Raw genomic sequence first — 12,320 nt, forward strand, 5'->3', positions numbered from 1 at the left:
AAAAACAATAGAATGCCACAGGGACAAGGGAACATGTGTCAAGGAGGAGGATGTGACTGGCAGCATCACATGGGGAGTGAAAGGGGGAGGAAAGGGAGAGGTGAGAGAAGAGAGACTTGGCAGCAAGGAGGTCACCGTTGGCCTTTAGCAGGGCTATGGGGTAGCAAATTTGGATTGAAGGTGTCAGTGGGAGGGAAGCCAGCATCAAGAAATATGAAGTAGTTTTTTTAAAAAAAGAAAAAGTGGAATAGCTTAACAGAAATGCAGAGTGATAAAAGGTTTTCATTTTTGTTTTGTCTTTGAAGATTAGGGGTTGAATATTTTGTGGGCTAAGGGAAAGGAGAGATGAAACATTCAGTGGGAGGGATTAATTGATAGGTGAGTGATGAGTGGAAGAGTTAACCTTTTCAAATTAATTTCACCACAGCTCCCTCGCCCCCTTTTTTTAAAGGCAGATTTCCTAACTCCCTTTTAGTACAGTGTTTATGTCCCCAGTTTGGGAAATGGTGATCTAACTTAAGAGCATCTCCAGGTCAGGGACCTTATTCCTCTGAAGTTTAGACCCTGGAATATTATAGTTATGATAGTAGTAGGTAGGTGGACAAAGTAAGGAAAGGGAAAAGGTCCTATTACCTAGATACAGGAGGTGAGGTAGTAAGAATGGGTACAGATGCAGGTAATAAAGGTGAGGAGAAAAGTTGAAGTTTACAGTGAGTGGCGTCTACCCTGTCAGTTGAACAGGAGACAAGTTGACTGCTAAGAGCAAGTAAGGTGGAGGTACTACTATCAGTCTTCTCTGCCCTCATTCTTTTACTTGTATTTTCATTATAGATAATAGGCTGTGAATTCTTTGTCATTGTAAAGAGTGGAACAGAACATCTCTGTTGATTTTTAACACCATGTTTTGTGTTTCCAGTTGATGCTTTCTGAATGGTTAATTGATGTCCCTTCAGATTTGGGGCAGGAATGGATTGTAGTCGTGTGTCCTGTTGGAAAAAGAGCGCTTATCGTAGCCTCTAGGGTGAGTAGCTGCCTCCTCTCCATACGCCAGCATGCCTGGTCTGTGTCAGGAGGGATTCTGTGCACTTCACATTCTTTGCCACAGCAACTGTGCCTGGCATGGGGACTGAAACGCTTTTCTACAGAAAGGATTTGTTGAGAACCATCTTTGAGCTGATGACACCCCTGCAGAATGTGGAAGCAATAGGGTGAGGAGACCTTGATGCCTAATGAGAATGGTACCTTTCTTTCCTCACAGGGTTCTACCAGTGCCTACACCAAGAGTGGTTACTGTGTCAACAGGTTTTCTTCTCTTCTGCCGGGAGGCAACAGACGAAACTCAACAACAGCAAAAGGTACCTACATAAAATTGTCTGAGTTTTCTAATCAGTAAAAGACAGTGTAAGTTCTTTAGTTAGTTGTTTTAAAGGTCCACTTTGAAAGCATGCCTTTGAAACTGCATAAAAACCATCCTGCCCACTAGACTCAGGCTGTCTCTTTCAAGGTCAGGCCTCCTCATTTGCAAAATAGACTCAACTTGGTGAAGTCTGGTGGGCAACAAATCCCTGAATTAGTCAACATGCCTTTTCCATGGATTGCCATCACAAGGTGACAGCTGCAATTTGTTGGGGGAAAGGTCCTTCGGAATGCCGAGTGTAACGTATAGTAAGCTGTTGCTCGGGCTTTGCTGCCATATTCCCTCTCCTCTTTTATCACTGTCCTAACCTTAGCTTTTCCCTCTCAACTCAGCCTAGCTGAGGAGACTAAGATCATAGAGGTTAAATAACTTGCCCACAGTCATTCAGCGAGGAAGTGGCAGAGCTGGCCTGAACTCTGCTCTTATGTCTATCTGCTTGGGCTCTCTTGGTATTCCTCGTGTCCTTGGTACTGAGGCCAGACTTCTCTGTTGGCTTTTAGAGCCCCTTACGTGTGGGCTTTGGCCCAGCCATCCTTGTATCTTTTCCCTGCTCTCCATATCCTTCTATCTTTACTCTCCTTAGCTCTGTTCAGCTGGCTTACCTTCTTGCTCCTCACACGTACCCAGTTCATTATACCTCTTGGCCTTTGCTCATGTCACTTCAGTACTCTGGCTTGAAATGCCCTCCCACCTGCCCTCTGCCCTGTTGTTCTAATCCTCTGATTAAATCTCTTCCATGAAGCATTTCCTGCTGCTCCAATCCTTTTTTTTTTTTCTGGAATTCCTATTGCTCTTAGTTTGTGCTATACAGTTCAGCTCTTTGTTCTGTCCTTTGTGATAATTATCTCCTTAACTGGAGTGTAACTTTTTTAAAGGCAAGGACTACTTATAGTTAATATTCCCACAGAACACAGCGCCCATGATAGGGGCTCAAAATGTAGTTGTAAGCAAATGGAAGATTATTTGTTTTCAAACCTGAGCTTCTCTAGGGTAAGTAAATATCCCAGTTTATCTAAAATATCCAAATTCCCACTGGCTTAAGGGTTGCCTTGATCCCTCTTGTACTGTCCTACCTCAGGTCACCCTTCAGCTGCATTTCGAAGAACTCTCTCCCCACTGAACCGTTTTTCCTTAGTGTTGGTGCTTGCTGAAAGCACTGAGCATTATTGGATTCAGTTCCCAAGCTCTAAGATGGAGCTCCCTGGATTGTGGTGGAGGGGACCTTGATTGGAGGGGAACCAAGTACCGACTTTCTGCATTGTGTCCCAGACTACACCATTCTGGACTGCATTTACAGTGAGGTGAAGCAGACTTACTATGTTCTGGATGTGATGTGCTGGCGAGGACACCCTTTCTATGACTGCCAGGTAAGGATCGATACACCTCTTGTGTCTTCTGTTTTCTCCTCTCCTCCCGGGAAAATGGCTCAGCATGTGGGTCTGGTACGAGACCAACTTCTTAGTGTGTACAGGATGTGGTATATCAAGAACATTATCTAATGTTCCTTGCATCTGTGAGTGTATTTAAATTAGCTTCATTTTTAAAAAAGAAGTAAGAGGAACTAAAGGAAGTATAGCAAATTCTTGAGGGGAAGAAAGAGAGAAACAGACCAGAGGGACAGGCTTAGACTTTGTAGAAATTGCAGCCACCCCCTCCTCTCTCCAGAGTGTAGGAGGATTGCTGGCAGGGAAGATTGTGGGTAAAGAGGATGCCACCTTGTGTAAGGAAGAGAAGGTGGAATGTAAAGCATCATCAAATAGACTCCTGCTACCTCCACTCCTTCACCAACATACTGACTCTGAAGATGGCAGGGCCTCCTTGGTATGACACAAAGCCTCACATCTCTGAGGGCCTAGTTCTAGAAGGAGATTTTCCAAGTGAGGAGAGGCCCCAATATTTTCCCCTCAAGTTTCACCTTTCTCCAATATTGTTCTCAGATTGGTGCTTCTTGTAAGTGACAGTAGCTGTCATCAGGGTGAAGTGGGTCTGTTCCCAACAGTCCCCCATCATCGTCCCAGTTTTATATTGGTGATTTTTTGTGCTCCCTGTCAATTAGTTTATCATAGTGATTCTCAGTGTTGTTAGAAATGTAAATACTCAGTGAATCAGTAACTGCGAGGGTTATTTATGTTTTAACAAGCCTCCAGGTGATCCTCATACAGGTTCAAGTGTAAGAATCATGGGTTATCACTATAGGCGGCTGCTTTTCATAGCCATTACCCAAAGCTAGGTTTCCAAATAACGCTAGGTGATGGTACTTCAGAATTCTAGCATGCACCTCATTCTAACAATAATAGCCAAGACTTACATTGCTAACCACTTTGTGAGCATTATCTCATTGAATGCCTTACAACAACTATATGAGCTAAGGACTCTCCAACTCCACAGATGTTGAGAGCCACAGATGTTAAATACCTTGTCCAAGTGCAGAGCCAAACTTAGAAGTCAGAACTCATAAATTCATTCCATCAAATATGTGGTGACAGAAAGAAATCAAAGTATGGGTGGGGAACATACAATGTAATATATATATGCCCTACTGTTGAATTGTACACCTGAAACTTACTGAATTTTGTTAACCAATGTCACCATATTAAAAAATAAACTAAAAAAAATTTGAAAGAAAAATGGAAAAAAAAAATCCATTCCAGAACATGTTTTTCTTTAATTCTATTAAAGGATATTTCCAAATACACATTTATAACCTATGAATTTGGCAACTAAAATCACCTGTTTTTATAATATAAAGAAAAAACTTTTTTTTAATGTTTATATCAGTTTTCCTAATTATTGAATTTTGGAAGCAAACAAGATATCTTTGCATAGATGAATGAATAAACAAGAATTGATATCAAAATTTTAAAAGTGTATTCTTCTCTCCAAAAGGAAAATATTTAAACAATGTTAATGGGAATAACAATGTGATAGAACTAAAGTTCAATTCAAAAATAAATCATAGTCCGAATTTTCATTGTTACTAAAAATGAAAGTATTAAGCACATGGAATAATATAGATCAATGCAAAAAAATGAATAAGATAAATTAATAAAAACAGAATTGATAAGACATTAATGTAATAGAAAAAAACTAACTCAAATAAATCAATATATAAGATAGTTCTTTTTAATATTCAATGAAATTTAAGAAGTTCTATTTAACCCAATATGGAAAAAAGGAGAAAGCACAAATACATAAAATAAGAATTGTTATGATGACTAGCCACAAAGAAAAACCTAATACAGTTTGCAAAAATAACTTTAAACAATTTTGTGCCTTTTTCCACTACTTTTCTCAACTCTATGCAAATAAAATACATGTGAAATAAAAATGTAATAGAAATATTTTGTTTCTCATAACCAACTCAGATATAGATAATCCAGATACACTGATGTACATGGGGGAAAAAAATTAAGAGAGCTGTAAAAGAATTATTCTTTTTCCATTTATAAAGACTGTGCATATGTGTTTTTTTTTTTTTTTAATTTCCAAAAGCAAAATCATATAAGGAAAGAAAAGGCCCTAAATAACTACAGAAGGGTAATCAGTGATTCAGAGAATAGTTCATGAGAAGTTATAATCACATAGTAGTTTCTAATCCTCAGTATTAAAACAAAGGTCAAACTAATGTGCTTTGGAGTTGGAGAGTCCTGGGTCCCATAGTATTTCTGTGTACACCTGGGTAAGTGACATAATCTCTCTGAGCCTCAAGAGTCCTTACCTGTAATGGAGATAATGATAATACAACTGTCACAGGGTGATTGAGGATTAATAAGATTATGTATGTAAAGTCCTTAGCATGGAGCCTGATAGGACTTCAGTGATAAATGTTGGCTCAACTGCTATTTGTAATCCTACTGAATTTTAAGAAAAAAAAATCTTCAAAGACTTATAAACATCTTCCTCATCACATGGCAGAGTTTTACCCTTAAAATGAGGATAATGATAGAAGGGCTTAGGTCTTTATAATCACATGGCCATTTAGAATGGGGTGTTTTTTGCTTATGTTATAGTTTGAGATAAGCAGTATTTCATCTTTCTTTTTCTCTGTGGCAGACTGATTTCCGATTCTATTGGATGCATTCAAAGTTACCAGAAGAAGAAGGACTGGGAGAGAATACCAAGCTCAATCCTGTAAGGCCTGGGGTTAGGATCACAGAGTTCTTTATGGGGATTGGTTTGAATTGGTCTATTATCTAAATTTAATTATGAATGAAATTATCTTTTTTTGAGGCAGCATGGCATAATGGGAAGAGTATAGGTTTAATAGTCATCCAGATCTGATTCTGGTTTTGGCTTTAACAATTATTAGGTTAAGTTAATAACCTCACTTGGCCTTAATTTCTTCATGTTTATAATACGATTAATAACACTCTATAGGGTTGTTCTAAGAACCAAATGATATAAATATGCAAGTCCTTCTAGTATAGTGCTTACAGTAGACACTCAATAAGTAGTGGTTGATATAAAATGCTAGTAACTGCTTTTATTAAAAAGTATTTAGAATTCTAGTATAGTGGTTCTCAAACTATAGCATGCATCAGCAGCACCTGGAGTGCTAGTAAAATAGACACTCCTGGGCCTCATCCCTAGAGTTTCTGATTCAGTAGGTCTAAGGTGAAGCCTGAGAATATGTATTTCTAACAAGTTCTCCAGTGATGATGATACTGCTGGTCATGAACCACATTTTGGTAACCTCTGCTCTTACATCTGAGCTGAGAGTGACATCATTTGGTCAATTCCCTCATTTTAGAGATGAGAATATAGGCTCAGAGAGAGGACTGTCTTCCTCAAGGTACCTAGATGATAGCCCAAAAATCTCTTTGCTATCTGCTCAATGATTAAATATGTGACAGCTATTTTCAGGGCATTTTATTAGTTAAGCCCTGCCTATTGGCATTTGCTTGAATTGCTTACAACATTTTAAAGGAAATGGATAACAGTTACAGGACAATAAATAGGGTCATTACTTACAGTGATGTTATCAATGAGGTCCTGGAAAAACATGAATTGAGGAAGGAGAACATGGGTGCTGTTCTCTCTGATATACTGTTCTAAGTACTCTACATGTAGTATCTCATTGAATCCACAAAACAACCCTACGAAGTAGATACTTTTATTATCCCTTTTTACAGTTGGGAAAAATGGAGGCGTATAGAGATTAAGTGATTGGCAGAGTTGGGAGTCAAACCCAGGCGATCTGGCTTTAGAATTTGTAGTCCTAATCACTTTGTTATACTGCTTCAGTCTAAAAATCCTTATTGATCTGAAAGGGTCTTCACTAGTCCTTCATTAGGGGCAACTGTCAGAGGGCTGGAAGGATAAGATATAATTCCTAAACGTAGCACAGGATGGTGGTTCTCAGCCCTGACTGCATGTTAAAGTCAACTAGAGAGCTTAAAGAGGTGCCTAAGCCTTTCCCCAGACTAATTCAGTCAGAATCTCGGGTAGGGCCAAGGCACCATTAATTTTTAAGAGTTCCCCAAATGAGTTTCATATATAAAGCAAGGTCGAGAACCACTGACCTAGTAATTCAGTGGGTAGGTGGAGGGAAGGGTGTTGGGAAGGAAGAGACTGAAAACTCTTTCTTGATAAAGCTTTGCAATTGCTGGAATCAATAGTATTTGTAATATATACTAATTCTTTGTTCTAAATTTATCTTTTAGTTTAAATTTGTGGGGCTAAAGAATTTTCCTTGTACCCCTGAGAGCCTGCATAAGGTGCTGTCTATGGATTTCCCTTTTGAGGTAACAAAAGCATTATCATTACTGCTCTACTATGATTGCAGGACACAGGAAAACTTGGTTACGTAGAGTCTTAAGATATCCTCTGACTATACTGTGTCAAAACATCAGAGAAAAGGCTGAAAGCTGATTCCTGGGAAGGATGTGCTCACTGCCCTTCAGAGCCTCAGCTCTACCCTACTAGATAAGTCAGAATGCCAGAGCTAGAAGGGCCCTGAAAGGACAATGCATCTGGTGAGGCTTTTATTCCTAGGTCCTTCTTGGTGTGCCTCTTCCTGTTACAAACCTGAGATTGAGGCCCTTTGTTCGACTTCTGTGACTGACAGACCACAGGAGTGTGTACAACTAATCTTTCCTTCCTCTGAAGAGCAAATGGTCCCTGAGGATGGTAGTGCTTGCTGAGCAGTGACATGGGGCAGGATGACCAACTTTTCCTAGTTTGCCTGGACTTTCCCGGTCTTATTGCTGAAAGTCTCACATCCCCAGAAGCTCCTCAGTCTTGGGAGAGTCTTTTGTCATCCTTAGAACCTGTGGTTACCTTCTCCAGGCTCAATAAGCAAGCTCTTTTTTGCCCATTACACCCTTTAAAATTCTGCCTAGGTACCTACAAGTCTTTGTGTAAACTGGATATAATTTTGCCAGAAGGATAATAGCTTTCCCACTTGAGGAAATGGCGAAGACTGACTTGTGTTCATTTCCATGAGTAAATTAAGAAGGCGGTAAGATACCATCTTAATAGCTCTTATGCCCCAATAACAATAAATGCCTTTCAGAGATGAGTCACTGACTAACAGGAAAAGAAAATCTGGAACTGTAGGAGGTCTTCCCATTGAGAACAACTAAGTTTCCCAGAACATAGCTTGCAAACCATTTAGGGGGAGGGTTAGGCAGCCAATTGTGCCTTGGAGAGCAGGACTTCTTAACAGCCTGTTTCTCTGTGCTCAGCATTCCAGCATGTCAAAGGGGCTCTTCCAATTCTCATGCTTTGTTCCCTGTGTGGAGCACATACCCTACTGTGAGACCTTTGGGTAGTGGAATTGCTTGGGATTTGGGAGAGAAGATCGAGGTTCAAGTTGAATTTCTGTTCCACTATGTGTTTCTAAAGAGGCCCCCAGAACTCTGAGCAGTCCAATCTCTCAAATCCTTATGGTAGGTAAAAAAGTGAAATAGTGGGTAGGAAAGCACTCTGTAAACAAGAAAGTGTTATTTATGTTTTTATTTTCTAGAATTTAGTTTTCAAGGCCATTTCTTTATTTAGAGAAATTGCATATATGAAAAACAACTTCTTTTCCTCTGGCAGTGACCCAGAAAAAGGAATTAGACCACAAGAGCTACCCCTATGTATGTAGGTTCTCCTGGAAACACGTAGCTCCAGAAGTCATTTCGATCACTGGTATCTGCTCTTATAGGTAGATGGACTTCTCTTCTATCACAAGCAGACCCACTATAGTCCTGGAAGCACTCCTCTGGTGGGCTGGCTACGCCCATACATGGTGTCAGATGTTCTTGGTATGGCTGTGCCGGCTGGTCCACTGACCACCAAGCCAGAATATGCTGGACACCAGCTCCAGCAGATTATTGAGCACAAGAGGAACCAGAAGGAGGGCGTGAAGGAGAAACTCACACACAATGTCTCTGACAACGGACACTATGAGCTGGAGCACCTGTCTACCCCTAAGCCGAAGAGCCCTCCCCACAGCCTGGACCACCCTGGGAGCCTCATGGAGAACTAAAGAAGGCGGCCTCCTTTGGGAGTCACAGGGTGGTGCCTGGTCCCAGAAGGAAGGTTGGGGAGGAGGACAGTGACAACAACAGGTGTCTTATTTTAGAGTGGACTTGCCAAAGATACTCCATCTAGAAACAGCTTATCTCCTATCTGAAATGCTGGCTCAAACAGGGGAAGTTCCTAAATTAGATGGTCTTCAGATGAGAGCAGCAACTCATAAAAAGTGTATCTTAGATCCACAATGTAAATATGTGTAATTCTTAAGAACGAACTTGTGATTCTTAAACTTAAGACAATTATGAATCTCCCCCAGCTACGCACCCCCCCGCCACCCCCCCTCACCCCCCCGCCCAGGCTATCTAAACCATGACTGTTCAAGTCTTGTCCCATTTCACTCTGTTTTTAGCACTTAAGCATTCTACTGAGTTTCCAGTTGCTGCTGTTGCTAACGTCATTTTCTAAAAGGTCTTACCAGGAACTGCAGTTCTTAGTATTTGAATATGTACCCTCTTCTGAGAAAACAAGTGTGATTTTCTTTGGTTTAGACATTGCCGGAGATGAAATGGGTTCATTCACTACTTCAACAAATGTTTGAGTGCCTTCCAGAAGATAAGCCCAGTGGTAGGCCCCTGTGATATAGAGTGGGTTACGGAGATGGACAGGACTAGATCTTTGCCCTTGAGGAGCTCATGATCTGATGAGAAAATAAGTCTACCAGCATATAGGGTGTGTCAAGATGGTGAGATGATTGCTCTAGTGCCGAAAGGCACATAGAACCTTGGGGAGTAGGAAGAGCAGAGGGAGGTTTCACAGAGAAGGTCAGAGCTGAGCCAAGGCTCAGAGGGACAGAAATGAGCTCTGCAGATTAGGGGGGGAGAAGTTTCCCACAGAGGCAGGAGGGTACGCAGTTGCACCCCTCCAGAGCAGGGCAGGACTTGCTCTGGGACCTCAAGTCAGTTCAGCATGGATCAATGTAGGATTGGAGGGTTCTGGAAGAGGAAACTGAAGAGAGAGATGGGCTAGATTATGTTATGCAAAGGTTTTGGATTTTATGTCTGTATACAAGGGAGCCACTGAAGAGCTTTGAGCAGGCAAGATCCATTCAGATTTGTGAACTAGAGCTCTTTGGCAGCTGTGGGAGTGGAAGGAAGATGGTGTCTACTCTGTTCATGAAATGTGTGGCATTTCCCATGGCTGCATTCTGCTTCTCATATTGCTTTCTACCTTTCTTGGACTTCTCTTATTGGACAAAAGGACTTCACTATTCCACTCCAGCAGCACTAGTGTCCTTTGGAAAAAAATTTCACAGGGATCCAGGTTAGATGTGTGACATGCAGTTGTTCCTTTGTGTTGATTAATTCTGGAAACAAATCCGGGCCAGAGTTGTGGTTAAGCGCAGCTTGATTACACAAAATCAGCATACCATAGTGGACCTAGCCTCAGTGTTGAGAGCTGCTCAAGCTGACTCTCTGTAAAATCAGAGAAGTACATAGCCCCCACACCTAATGATGTTTCTGCTGGCTTCAGATTTCAGCATGCCTACATCAATAAGCTCTTTCCTGAATTCCAATAAGGTCAGTTCCGCAGTAGGAACATTGTGTTCCTCTTGCCAAGAAGCATGCTGTTGGTTGCCTAAATGTTTCATCTCTAATGACCTTCCGAATGCTCTAGTCTGTACTCAGCAGCCAACTGCATCATTTCAGGAACAGTGCATGCTAGTATCAGTGGGACTTGGCTGGGCTCTGTTCAGAAATAATCGGGTCTGGAAGAACTCCTTCCCCAAAGGACACTCGGGACAGATGCATGAGTCAAAGAACATATTAGCCAAACATCATGCATAACTTGATATTGTTGAATGGTAGCTGGATGGATGTATCTCAGAGGAGTGCCCCCTATATTTTTAACTGAGGAGCCAGTATTATCAATTACTGAATATAATGTTTCTCCTGGTCATACTTTTTTGTGAAATGCCACCTATTTCAAAGATGGTTTGCCATAGGTTGCTGTGATTGCATATTAGTTTTCTGGCAGCTATCCTTCTGAACAATTTCCAGTTTATTTTTTGTGGAATTATCTCTTCCCCATGCAATATGGTCTCGGACTATAATTTGGAAGAACTGTCCTACATTAGCCAAGCATCAGGCTCATGATTCAAGATGGGCCAATCACATGCTCTTCACCAAGAATCTATGTCTCAAACAGAGAACAAAGGGAGTGAATCAGTAGAAATTCGTTTATTTTGTCCAGAGAGGGGCAGGGGTTGTTTCTTTTCTTGCTATAAAACCTTTGAACATCCAGTAAATCCCATCTTATTTAAAGTAGTTAAAGCTGATTTCTGGGCTTGCAACTAAAAAATCCTGATACTATTGCCCAGTGTAGCCTACTCTGCTTGCTTTGACTGGAGGACTAGCTTAGCATGAGTTAGCAAGAGACTACTAGTTGAGATCACCTGTTTCATCTCAAGTGCCACTGGAACCCATGCACCTAGAAAAGACCACGTAAAATAATAGTCTTGGCTATTTTAATGTTAGCTCAGAAAAGCCATGCCAGTTTCTAATGACTGCCTGAAAGAATTGGTGTCAAACAAATCCACTTTGGCAGTGATTTATTCTCCACTGTTTCTATACTAGCTCACTTCTCACTCATGTCTCAACCCACTGAAATCTGACTTGTGTTCTTACTACATCAAGTCCTCTCACCAAGGGACCAGTGGTCTCCTATTTTCTGAATCTAAGGGACATTTTCCAGGTTTTCTTACCTGACTTCACCTGCCATGTATATGCTGTTGCCCTCTATAATCTCCAGCCCTGTGTATATAGCTACTTATCAGTGACTTCCCAGTCACCTCAAATTTAGCATGTCCAAAACTGAACTCATTATCTTTACCCCTCAGTCATGCTCTTTCTGAGATCCTTGTCCTTGTTAATAGCATTTAGTCACCAAAGCTTAGAGCCTAGGAATCATTCTGATGATTCCTATCCATTTCTTCAACAGCTAGTGAATCACCCACCATGTCTTTTAAATCCCACCTCTCTCCATTTCCTCTACAACCCAATGCATTAATTCAAGCCTTCATCTTTTATCTCCTGGAGTTCTGCCAGAGTCTCTTATTTTCATTGTCACCAGTCTTTCCCCACCCCTGCCCCCTCTAATCTGTCCTCGCCACAACAACTGGCAAAGAGATCTGTTACTAAAAATGCAAATCTAATCCTGTTACTTCAGGGACTTCCCATTGCCTACAAGGTATATGTGGAGCTTCTTAGCATGCCATGGAAGTTTCCTCATGACCTGGCCTTAGTGTATCTGTCTAGCCTTATTAATTGCCTTGACCCCTTTGCTGCCTCCCCTCCAGTGATCCTGCTTTATCGAAACATACGTTGTTTCATACTCCCCTCCCTCACACATAACGCCATGCCTCCTTGCTCTGATTGCATTC

The sequence above is a fragment of the Rousettus aegyptiacus genome, unplaced genomic scaffold, assembly GCF_014176215.1.
Source record: "Rousettus aegyptiacus isolate mRouAeg1 unplaced genomic scaffold, mRouAeg1.p scaffold_m13_p_3, whole genome shotgun sequence".
Classification (NCBI taxonomy): domain Eukaryota; kingdom Metazoa; phylum Chordata; class Mammalia; order Chiroptera; family Pteropodidae; genus Rousettus; species Rousettus aegyptiacus.